We start from the raw sequence: 13,187 nt of genomic DNA, 5'->3' as shown, positions 1-13,187 counted from the left end.
TAACTGAAATTTGGTTGGGCCAGAAAATGTTTGTACTGTATGTGGATTCAGCAGCTACATAGGTGCAGATGTTACATGTACAATCATGGTGGTTGCCTCCAAGTTCTAACATTTTACAATCATAAAAGTTAAACGTACTGAAACATGTGCTAAGAGATAGTCAATCTGTTAGAATGTCATAGTCCTTAAGTCCATCTAGGTCAATTAGCTATTTTTAGTGATTACATTATCTAGAATGTTTCTTCATTATGCATCTAGTAAAAAATTGTTTCGCAAAAGAAATGAGGATATGCTTAATAAATCATTAATTTCATGAATAGATTTCTCTCCACTATTAGTTGGGCAGCAGGAAGTGACATTTTCCAAGAATGGCAAGTTTGAGCCATTTGATTTATAGTCATTTCAGTGTCTTTGGACCATGGAGAGTCATCATCTGTTGTATGCTTAAACTCATCTAAAATATATAGTCAGTTACCATGACATATGTTTGTTGCCATTTAGTTCCATTCCTGGTGACCTCTTGACTGTTGACTACCTGGTTATTGACCCCTCCAGCAACTAGCTACCAAGTTGTCGGTCATCAACAGATAACTATCCATAACTGTTCGGCCATCAACACGTTGTTAGATCAGTGTTGTCAATCCATTTAAATTGTCAGTTAACTTTTTTTAATGCAAATGGTTCAATTTACTTTAAACACTGAATTCTGTCATATAACAACAAGTTCAATTAGTTTATGGTTATATTTTGTAAATGCTTTCACTTCTCCAGCATTTCCTTGGTGCATTGAGTGCATTTTAACTGACACATTGCGTGAGCTTTTTACTACTTTGCGCTGCCCTTGTACTCGTTTTACATAATGTTGGCATGCCCTTGTGCTAATATTTGTCCATGATGGTAACATTCTAGTGTGAGTTTGTGTTGCTTGTACTTGCGACCCTTGATTTTGCTAGAACCTTTATGGTGTTTGGATAAATTGGCTAAGATATTGATGCATAGTTTATGATGTGAAATGCCAGCCCTTGGAACTGCCTCGGGTGGCATTCTAGGGGATGACACCCCAGTTGTATGCTGTTTATATTTGTTTCTTCTGTGTTGTGAACTTTGTTTTTTTATTGTGTTAAGATTCATATGCATGGTGGAGTTGGGAAAGATGGGAGAAGGAAATTGATTGGATGGTTCTCCAAGGGGTCAACTTACCACTTGCTTTCAATGGGCAAGAAGCCATTTGGCAGAAAGTTTTTGAGGTACAATACTTTTCTTTTTCTTTTATCAGTGTCCTTTGCTATTAGTTTGTCAAGGTATAATACCTCAATATATGTACTTTTTCTATCAAATATAGAGCAACAAATGATGTTTTGCCTGGACTGGTATGTACATAACAGTCCTGGTGTGTGAACCAGTATCTGGACTGCCCCCGTTTTGGACAGTTCAACCTGCCCATATAAAATGTAAAAAATATGTTTGCACCCTTGCCCTAATCGTGCACGTCATGACCTTGTACATTGTTGCTCTGCACCACCTAGCGCATACACCTATTCTCCTCTTCCTCCATTGCCTCCTTTTCTTCCTTCCTTTACTGTGCCTTCGCCTTCTCCTTCATCTTCACTCGTGCATACCAGTGTACTGGTACCGACCGGTACAGGTCTGGCTAGGGAATGATATGCATCCAGTATGCACTAGATGACAATCCTTTTTATATAGTTTGAGATGTTAGTTCCTTACGGATGTAACTTTGCGTGCTGTTTTTTTGTACAAGACAATATTTTGCTTCTCATCCCTATACCATTATTTTTAGCTCTCTCATCAGTCCATTGACGATTTAAGACTCTACTAACAATAGGTCAACTATGGTGTACAACTCACAATGAGGAGTTCCTTTGGTGATTTGACAGTATTTGATACTGGCTGTCAATCTAATGTCAATACCCTGGAGCAAGGTTTTAAATGCCGGTCCGTACCGACGTATTGAGCTCCACTCGGTACGGCACGAATCGGTATGTACCGTCGGTATGCCAGGGTATACAGATGGTACATCCAAAAACTTAAAAATACCTCCACTTACCATGCCTCAACAATGGTTGAAATCTAGGGCGGTATTGGTCAGTACGCCTCGATACCGGTCTGTTACGGACAAAACTGTAAATATGGCTTTTAATGTAATGCTTATGTATGTCTGTGTATTTTGGTTTGTTCATGCGTTGCACAACATGTAGAGGGACAGTCGAATGCTTAACAACCCCATTTTGGTTGAGTTTGGTGGCCGTTTTAGGCTTGTAAATAAAGGATGTGTCATGTGGACACTTGTGAGAGATATTTGGTTTGTAGTGGACCATTTTGGATCCTTTGTTGTGCGACTGTTCAGAGCTTATAAAGTCTGTTTGTAATTTGTATTGGCTATGAAGTGTTTTTCGAAATGTTTGCTTGTGGATCCCGAGTGAGGTGCTTTCTCTAACTCGTTTTCTCTTTCGTAGGTCCTAAGGGACCATGAGATGTTTCGGAGAGGCTGACCTTTGCGGATGGACACGCAACGGTGCCGCACGACTTAGGCAAAACCAACTAAGTCAATGACAAATGGTATCAGAGCGGGACAAGCACTCATAGAAATACTTGACATGCAAACGTGGGGGACTTAGCGGGGCTGCATTGAGGGCAGCCCGCACGCGCGACCGTTTAGGGGAAAGCGAGCATGGAGAGGTCCGGAAAAGGAGTCGCTCAGAGGAGCGGGTATCTGAGATTGGCATTCAGAGGAATGACCAACCCTTCGTGCAAGAGGCACCACGAGGATAAGCAAGTTGGGAAGAATGCGTAGCGCACAAAGGCTGGGATGGTTGAGTTTGAGCTACGACTTAACGTTGACAACCATACTTGATGGTGCTTAAGGCAAGCGAGGCACTTGGTAAAGGATGAGACTATGTAAGGTAGAATGAGTTGTTCAGTGACCGAAAGAGTTGTGCAAAGCTCACAGAGGTGAGGGGAATTGCTAACTCGAAGAATTCGGTATTCATGTAAAGGCTTGTATGCGAACGATGGAGTGTTCGTGGCTATCCCAATGCGACCGAAACTCAATGCAATAGAGCATTGAAACTTTCTCTTTAGCATGAGAAGGATACGTCTATAGGAGGCTGAAGTGTGCAGCCAGTTCAGTATGTTGCTAGGCCTTGAGAGGCGCAGCGGGGACTGTATTGAGTAACCAACTCGATGCATGGAGTACAACCTTCGAGGAGGCGGGCGAAGTCAAATAACTTTTGCCTTCTTAACTCTTAAGAGAATGGCCGAAACCGAGTACCCTAATTCTCTTAGCTATCCAGCAGAGGAGCTTTGCATATGTTCAAAGCCCCTTTGAAGAAACAAAATGGAAAACAATATTTGTCAAATCCTCACCAATGGTGATCAGTGCTACTGAGAGTAGATTATCTGCTTCATTTCCCAAGAGAATGCCAATCGAAAGCGGAAGTGATGCGAACCTACTTGGAAGTGACAACTAAGTGAAAGAAGAGTCGATAGACAAAATTTGTGGCGGAAGGACCCGAAAGCTTCAAAAGTTTACGAGGCGATGCTCATTAAATCTCCAACAAGCATCCACCCATTTTAACCAGCATGAGGCATTTGAGAGACTGAAGCATAGTAAGGATGGTCTTTTCTTTCATATGAAGGATCCGCAGGGACCAACAGGGATCGACACAACTCAGCCAACCACACACTAGAGTCAAAGTCATTGGCGAGTTGAAGAAGCATGGTAGATCAAAAGTTCGACTACTCAACAACAGCAGCGGAGAGCAGCTGTGAGCCAAGAGACGCATTGCAGCTGGAGCAGAAGATTGAAGACTCAGCAAAGGCATGGAGTTGCAATGTCGGCAAAGGCTTCGACGAGGACGTTGAAGGAATAAGTGGGGGAGAATGTCACGGACAAAACTGTAAACAGGGCTTTTAACGTAATGCTTATGTATGTCTGTGTCTTTTGGTTTGTTCATGTGTTGCACAGTATGTAGAGGGACAGTCGAAGGCTTAACAACCCTATTTTAGTTGGGTTTGGTAGTCGTTTTATGCTTTTAAATAAAGGTTGTGTCATGTGGACACTTGTGAGAGATATTCGGTCTGTAGTGGACCATTTTGGATCCTTTATTGTGGGACCGCTTAGAGCTTGTAAAGTCTGTTTGTAATTTGCATTGGCTATGAAGCGTTTTCCGAAATGTTTGCTTGTGGATCCCGAGTGAGGCACTTTCTCTAACCTGTTTTCTCTTTTGTAGGTCCTAAGGGACCATGGGAGGTTTCGGGGAGACTGACCTTTGCGGACGGACACGCAACGGTGCCGCACGACTTAGGCAAAACCAGCTAAGTCCGTGACAGGTCGGTATGCCTCGGTACCGATCAAAACATTGGTACTGCCGGTAGAGGGTGGTCCGCGTACCGATATCCTCTCGGACCGGTACATACCGCCTGTACCGGGCAGTACATATCGAAATTGAGAACCCTGCTCTGGAGTTAGTTTTCCCATTCTACCTATAATACTTCTAGGAAAGAGATTTTCCCTAAAACCTAATAAGCTAGTTAGCATTAAAAAGTAATTATCACACTGATTGTCATTTAGCAATTTTTTTCTTGTGCGATCACTGAGCAAGAAGCTGAAACTCCATATATTGGAGTCTAGAAGTTTACATAGGGAGCAGTTTTGACAAAATAGTGAACAGAAAATCCCTGAATGTGAACCTCTTGTTGTTTTAATAATTATATGCTTGGTGATCTTACTACATGGTATATAGGCAACTCCCTTATAATTTGTCAAGCTTCATATGGTATAATACTTAAAACAAAAATAAAAACTTCATTGCAATTAATTTTCCTTGTGATATTCAGCTTGACATGGATAGGATGATATCATTTATTCTTTAATCTCTTCATGTGCTTTTTATTTTATGTTATTTTGCTACTTGGTTATTGATGACATGTGATCATCTCTAATCATTTAACCAGAAGAGGATACATTTACAATTTATGTTACCATGAATTCCATTAGATGATATTACCTACTTAAGTTTTGTATGAGTTCTTTGTTGTTTGTCTGCATAATGATTATCAAGATTTGTCACATTGCTCTAGCAGGTTATTGGAATTATTATTAATTTTTAAACAGTCTTCCTACTCTTTTTTAGAGGTATAATATCAGCCGTAGAGATCTGGATGATTTTTTCGGGGGGCCTGCATTTCTTTCATGGTCACGTATGGGAAACTTGCATGGGTGAGTTTACTATTTTGTTTAATTTTAGTTTCAGTACATGGTAGAAATGGATTATATACATGGTTTTGATTGGTAATCAAATGTTGTGCAAAATTTATAAGCTTGACCACATACTAATTTAAATTCCTTTATTTTGTATTCTTTTTCTGTGCTTGATACTAGATGGGGTGGACCCCTGCCTCAAAGTTGGCTTGATGATCGACTTGTTCTTCAGAAGAAAATTCTTCCTAGGATGTACTCGTTTGGAATGACTCCGGGTAATTTTAGAAGAATATTTAAACTCAATCCTCTATATTTGTAGGCATCCTTAAGATCACAATCTTGCATGATAAATAGATACATTTTGAATCTTAGTAAGTTCTCTTAATATAATATTTTAGGTTGGTAACGTCCTTAAGATCACAATCTTGCACAATTAACGGATACATTTTGACTCTAAAAAGTTATATATCTATTTATTAGAAAAAATTGTTTGCATCACATCTTTGATTATTTTTCATTGTAATGTGAAGTTTATATGTTTAGATTACTTTGTGGTTGATGCTTGTAAATCGCTAAGGTTTTATAACATATCGCGTGATGCATGTGACAGACTGCATTAGTTGAGGTTTGGAAACTGAGTGTATGCCCTTCTCTCATATACACGAGGTTGTTTCTCATGACTGTTCAATAACTCTTAACAATGGAATAAATGGGATTAATGTCATGCCCTGCTGCAACTTTACTCACAAAGCCAACCTGTATTGGACAGGTTAATGTGCTTTATTCCAATGACATTGAGCCATATAATTTTATACAAACAGGTAAACAAATAAAAAAATTATTTTTTTCATTTATTGTCTCAAAATATTTGAGGATAACACTTAATTTGAGTTCAAAACCAATCATATGAACTAAACAAAGTACTATTGTATGGCATAAATTCTATTGTATCCTGTCTCAGTTAATTTTACTAAGTCTATTGCAGATTGAAATGGTATTATAAACAACATAATTAGCACAGTAATTTGCTACGGAATGTACCAATTGCAAAATTACATAAGGATAAGGGGAATAGATTTGAAGGTATATTTTGAGAATTGTCACAACAAATATAACATTGTTTTCACTTGTTCATATTACTTATGCCTTCTTACATGCTAGTGGGATTGGCAACATAAGTTGATTACCGGAGTCATCAATGGTGTAATGTTGACACCCGGGAATGAACAACAATAAGACGAGGGACGAGGACATAATTCAAACTCTCTATTTGACTAACACAAAATGCAATAGGAACAATCCTTAAATTGGTTTTTTACTAACTAAGGATTGGTTATTGGAAATTGAAAATAACTAGTAATGATGGATATAATAAAATCATGACTATCTTGATGGTGTTGAGATGTGCCTTGGTGAATGGATATTTAAATTATACGAATATATTAATGATTCAATGGTTCAATGATGATATTGCCACTACTGACTATTTTAACAGAATAGTTAGTGACTAAATTCTAATATTTGTTTAATAAGTAAGTTGTTTATGATATAGAGTTTATTGATTTGTCTTATCTTAATTTTGTTAATTTTTATAAGAAAATTAGGAAGAAATTTAAAATTTACATTATATTAAATGACTTTCAAGATGCTTACATGTAGAGTCGAACCAGAGATCCATCAATTGTGCAACAACGCACTGACCATTAGGATGTCAAATCAGAGATCTATCAATTGTGCTATAACGCACAAACCATTAGGATGTCTCAACAGAGCCTCTTGGTCTGAGCTCATGAAGAAAACAAGTCAGTGTGTCAATAACTTTCAATAAAATAATTTATGCTTTGGACAATCTTTGTCATTTGAAATATCAGGTAAAGTTGCATTTGATCACTATTTGATTCAGCTTTTAGAAATCCTCTTATGTGCTAGTGATGGGCTGAAGCAACCTCAAGAATTTTGGCTAGTACTATTACACATTTATATGAAAATGAAGGCCAAACAAGCCTTTATGTTTGGATACCATCTTGATTTAAGCTATAAAACTTTTTTCTTTCTACCATTCCTTCTTTATCCTTTTACCTAATAGTAAAGCATTGGTGAGCATGGTTTGATGTACTGCCTAAAAGTGTACTAGATGAGCAGTACATACTACTGATTGGTACGTGGACCAACCATTTTCGGATGGTACAAGATGAGCATTGGTGAGATGGTTTGACATACCAGTTGAAAGGGTACAAGATGAGCGGTATGTATCGGTTCGCCTGTTGATTGATACATTGACCAACCATTTTTGGATGGTACACTATAAGGTTGGTGTACCGGATGGTATGCCTCATGTATCACCTGATATGGTCACCATTACTGATCAATGCAGGTTGGTAACAGTTGGATTTCAATGGTACCAATCAACATTTGGGTCAAATCAGTTCCAATAGTTAGTTCAACCGTTGTGTCACGAATGATCGTCGTGCAATCGCAACAACTTCGTTCAACGAATCGTTCGTCGCTTTTGCATGCTTGTACAAAGACATGACAGCCTGTTTTGCCTTGGTTTTGTGTTTTTCTTGTAAAAAAATACATGTTCGAATAGGTTGCAACGCTACAGTGCAATTCGGGAAGTCGTATATGCTGGGCTTCGTTAAAAAACTTGGTGGTCATAAATTTTGCACAAAGTCAAGGTTTGATAGGTTCTTTTTGGACCATCTCAAAAATTCAAAAAATTGATCATTCCCAAAATATTTGCCCTAGTGAAGTCCTATGAGAATGGTTTCACAGAAAAACTTGATGGTCATAAAGATTGCGCAAAGTCGAGGTTCAATTGGTTTTTTATGCACCGTCTCGAAATTTTATTGACCATTCCTAACATATTAGCCCAAGAATATTTGGGCATAATGTTGACCATTCCCAACATATTAGCTAAAGAAAATTTGTACAAGCCAAGTAGGTAGCCCTAGGGAGAAGCCACCGTCGCCCCTGCCCTAAGTCACCCTCGCACTCGCCATTAAAGGCACGGGAGTGTGTGTTGCCCGCGAGGTGCCCTTGCCCTCAGTCTCTTCTCGCCTCCTATCGCAAGGGTCGCCTCCCTGCCTCTTCTCTGGTATAGAACTATCAATCATTGGGATTTTAGCCCTAGAGAAATTGTATATGCTTGGATTCTGGAAAAAAATATGATGGTCATAAAGCTTCTACAAAGTCGAGGCTCGATTGGTTTTTTGTGCACTATCTCGAAAATTTAAAATATTTACCTTTCCCAACACTTTTCCACAAGGGAAGTTATATAAGCTTAGGTTCAAAAAAAAAAAAAATGACAATCATTAAGATTCCCCAAAGCCGAGATTCGATTGTTTTTTGTTCACCCTCTAAAAAATTTACAATATTGATAATTTCCCAAATATTAGCTTTCAGAAAGTTGTATAAGCTTAGTTTCGCACGAAAACATGGTCGTCATAAAGTTTGTGCAACGTCGGGGTTTGATCAGTTGTTTGCGCATTCTTGAAAATTCAAAAAATTGATCATTATCAACTTATTTGCCCGGGTGAAGTGGTTTGTGCATGGTTTCACAAAAAATTATGTCAGTCATAATATTTGCACAAAGTCTAGGTTCAATCGGTTTTCTGCGCACCATCTCTAACATTCAAAATTTTGATCATTCCCAGCATTTTAGCATTATGGAAGTTGTGTGAACCTGGTTTCGCATAACGATTATAATATTTACGCAAAGTCGAGGTTTGGTCGATTTTTTGAGCATTATCTCAAAAATTCAAAACATTGATCATGCCCAACATATTATACCTGTGGAAGTTGTATAAGCCAGTTTTCGCAAAGAAGAAACGATAAAAAAGTTTGCGCAAAGTTGAGTTTCGAACAGTTTTTGTGCACCATCATGAAAATTCAAAATAATAACCATTCCCAACATATTAGCCCAAATGAAGTTAGTTGTATAAGCTTGGTTTCAGAAACAAACTTATAGCCATAAATTTTGCATAAAGTCGAAGTTGGATTGGTTTTCTACGTACCGTCTCGAAAATTCAAAAAATTGATCATTCCAAACATATTTGTCCATGAGATGTCGTACGAGCATAGTTTTAGAAAAAAAAAAGTGATAGTTAAAAGTTTTTGCAATGTCGAGGTTCGATCGATTTTTTACATACCATCTCAAAAATTCAAAAAATTGATCACTTACAACATATTTGTCCTAGGGTAGTCAATATAAGCATAGTTTCGGAAAAAGACGTGACAGTCATAAACTTTACGAAAAATCGAAGTTTAATTGGTTTTTTACTCACCATCTCGAAAATTCAAAATATTGATTATTGCCAATATATTAGCTCCATGGAAGTTGTTTAAGCTTAGTTTTTCAAAAAAATATGACGGTTATAAAATTTACGCAAAATCGAGGTTCGATCAGTTTTTTGCGCACCGTCTCAAATATTCGAAATATTGACCATTCCAAACATATTAGCTCTAGAGAAGTTGTTTAAGCTAGGTTTTGACAAAAGACGTGACGGTCATCAAGTTTACAAAGAGTTAAGGTTCGATCGGTTTTTTGTGCACTCTCTCAAAAATTTAAAATATTGACAATTCCCAAAAAATTTACCTTCAGGAAGTCGTATATGTTGGGCTTCGTTAAAAACCGTGGCGGTCATAAATTTTGCACAAAGTCAAGGTTTGATAGGTTCTTTTTGGACCATCTCAAAAATTCAAAAAATTGATCATTCCCAAAATATTTGCCCTAGTGAAGTCCTATGAGAATGGTTTCACAGAATAACTTGACGGTCATAAAGATTGCGTAAAGTCGAGGTTCAATTGGTTTATTATGCACCATCTCGAAATTTTATTGACCATTCCTAACATATTAGCCCAAGAAAATTTGGACATAATGTTGATCATTCCCAACATATTATCTCAAGAAAATTTGTACAAGCCAAGTAGGTATCCCTAGGGAGAAGCAACCGTCGCCCCTGCCCTAAGTCACCCTCGCACTCGCCATTAAAGGCACGGGAGTGTGTGATGCCCGCGAGGTGCCCTTGCCCTCAGTCTCTTCTCGCCTCCTATCGCAAGGGTCGCCTCCTTACCTCTTCTCTGGTAGAGAACTATCAATCTCTGGGAATTTAGGCGTAGGGAAATTGTATATGTATGGATTCTGGAAAAACATTTGATGGTCATAAAGCTTCTGTAAAGTCGAGGCTCGATTGGTTTTTTGGGCACTATCTCGAAAATTTAAAATATTTACTATTGCCCAAGGGAAGTTGTGTAAGCTTAGGGTAAAAAAAAAAATGACGATCATAAAGGTTCCCTAAAGCCGAGATTCGATTGTTTTTTGTGGACCCTCTCAAAAATTTATAATTTTAAAAATTTCCTAAATATTAGCTTTCGGAAAGTTGTATAAGCTTAGTTTCGCACGAAAACATGATCGTCATAAAGTTTGTGCAACGTCGGGGTTTGATCAGTTGTTTGCGCATTCTTGAAAATTCAAAAAATTGATCATTATCAACTCATTTGCCCTAGCGAAGTCGTTTGTGCATGGTTTCACAAAAAATTATGTAAGTCATAATATTTACACAAAGTCAAGGTTTAATTGGTTTTCTAAGCACCATCTTAAACATTCAAAATTTTGACCATTCCCTGCATCTTAGTATTATAGAAGTTGTGTGAGCCTGGTTTCGCAAGAAAACATGACGCTCATAAAATTTACGTAAAGTCGAGGTTTGGTCGATTTTTTTAGCACTATCTCAAAAATTCAAAACATTGATCATGCCTAACATATTAGACCTATGGAAGTTGTATAAGCCAGTTTTCGCAAAAAAAAAAACGGTCATAAAGTTTGCGCAAAGTCAAGGTTCGAACAGTTTTTGCACATCATCTTGAAAATTCAAAATAATAACCATTCCCAACATATTAGCCCAAAAGAAGTTTGTTGTATAAGCTTGGTTTCAGAAACAAACTTACAATCATAAATTTTGCATAAAGTCAATGCTGGATTGGTTTTCTACGCACCGTCTCGAAAATTCAAAAAATTGATCATTCCAAACATATTTGTCCATGTGATGTCGTACGAGCATAGTTTTAGAAAAAAAACGTGATAGTTAAAAGTTTTTGCAATGTTGAGGTTCGATCGATTTTTTGCGCACCATCTCAAAAATTTTAAAAATTGATTACTCCCAACATATTTGCCCTAGGGTAGTTAATATAAGCATAGTTTCGGATAAAGACGTGACAGTCATAAACTTTACGAAAAATCAAAGTTCAATTGGTTTTTTGCATACTATTTCGAAAATTTAAAATATTAACCATTCCCAACATATTAGCTCCATGGAAGTTGTTTAAGCTTAGTTTTTCATAAAAATATGACGGTTATAAAGTTTACGTAAAGTTGAGGTTCGATCAGTTTTTTTGCACTGTTTCAAATATTCGAAATATTGACAATTCCAAACATATTAGCTCTAGGGAAGTTGTTTAAGCTGGGTTTTGCCAAAAGACGTGACGCCCATCATGGTTGCAAAGAGTTAAGGTTCAATCGGTTTTTTGTGCTCCCTCTAAAAAATTTAAAATATTGACAATTCTCAATAAATTTACCTTCGGGAATTCGTATATGCTAGGCTTCATTAAAAAACGTGGCGATCATAAATTTTGCACAAAGTCAAGGTTTGATAGGTTTTTTTTGGACCATCTAAAAAATTCAAAAAATTAATCATTTCCAAAATATTTGCCCTAGCGAAGTCCTATGAGAATGATTTCATAGAAAAACTTGACGGTTATAAAGATTGCGCAAAGTCGAGGTTCAATCGGTTTATTATGCACCGTCTCAAAATTTTATTAACCATTCCTAACATATTAGCCCAAGAAAATTTGGGCATAATGTTGACCATTCCCAACATATTATCTCAAGAAAATTTGTACAAGCCAAGTAGGTAGACCTAGGGAGAAGCAACCGTCGCCCCTGCCCTAAGTCACCCTCGCACTCGCCATTAAAGGCACGGGAGTGTGTGCTGCCCGCGAGGTGCCCTTGCCCTCAGTCTCTTCTCTCCTCCTATCGCAAGGGTCGCCTCCCTACCTCTTCTCTGGTAGAGAACTATCAATCTCTGGGTTTTTAGCCGTAGGGAAATTGTATATGCATGGATTCAGGAAAAACATATGATGGTCATAAAGCTTCTGCAAAGTCGCGGCTCGATTGGTTTTTTGTGCACTATCTCGAAAATTTAAAATATTTACTATTGCCCAAGGGAAGTTGTATAAGCTTAGGTTCACAAAAAGAAATAACGATCATAAAGGTTCCCCAAAGCTGAGATTCGATTGTTTTTTGTGGACCCTCTTAAAAATTTACAATTTTGATAATTTCCCAAATATTAACTTTCGGAAAGTTGTATAAGCTTAGTTTCATACGAAAACATGGCCGTCATAAAGTTTGTGCAACGTTGGGGTTTGATCAGTTGTTTGCGTATTCTTGAAAATTCAAAAAATTGATCATTATCAACTTATTTGCCCTGACGAAGTCGTTTGTGCATGGTTTCAGATAAAATTATGTCAGTCATAATATTTGCATAAAGTCAAGGTTCAATTAGTTTTTTGAGCACCATCTTAAACATTCAAAATTTTGACCATTCCCTACATCTTAGCATTATGGAAGTTGTGTGAGCCTGGTTTCGCAAAATAACATGACGATCATAAAATTTGTGCAAAGTCGAGGTTTGGTCGGTTTTTTGAGCACTATCTCAAAAATTCAAAACATTGATCATGCCCAACATATTAGACCTATAGAAGTTGTATAAGCCAGTTTTCACAAAAAAAGAAACGGTCATAAAGTTTGCGCAAAGTTGAGGTTCGAACAATTTTTGAGCATCATCTTGAAAATTCAAAATAATAACCATTCCCAACATATTAGCCCAAAGGAAGTTTGTTGTATAAGATTGGTTTTAGAAACAAACTTACAGTCATAAGTTGATGTTGGAATGGTTTTCTATGCACC

General features: G+C 37.5%; 1 pseudogene; it reads left to right on the top strand.

Moving 5' to 3' along the window:
• LOC135594802 (alpha-N-acetylglucosaminidase-like) overlaps positions 1 to 13,187 on the top strand; it is a 30,436-nt pseudogene that overhangs the window by 3,778 nt on the left and 13,471 nt on the right.

Source organism: Musa acuminata, chromosome BXJ1-2 (genome assembly GCF_036884655.1).
Source record: "Musa acuminata AAA Group cultivar baxijiao chromosome BXJ1-2, Cavendish_Baxijiao_AAA, whole genome shotgun sequence".
Classification (NCBI taxonomy): Eukaryota; Viridiplantae; Streptophyta; class Magnoliopsida; order Zingiberales; family Musaceae; genus Musa; species Musa acuminata.
Note: the sequence above shows the minus strand (reverse complement) of the source record. Positions and strands in the feature narration are given on the sequence as shown.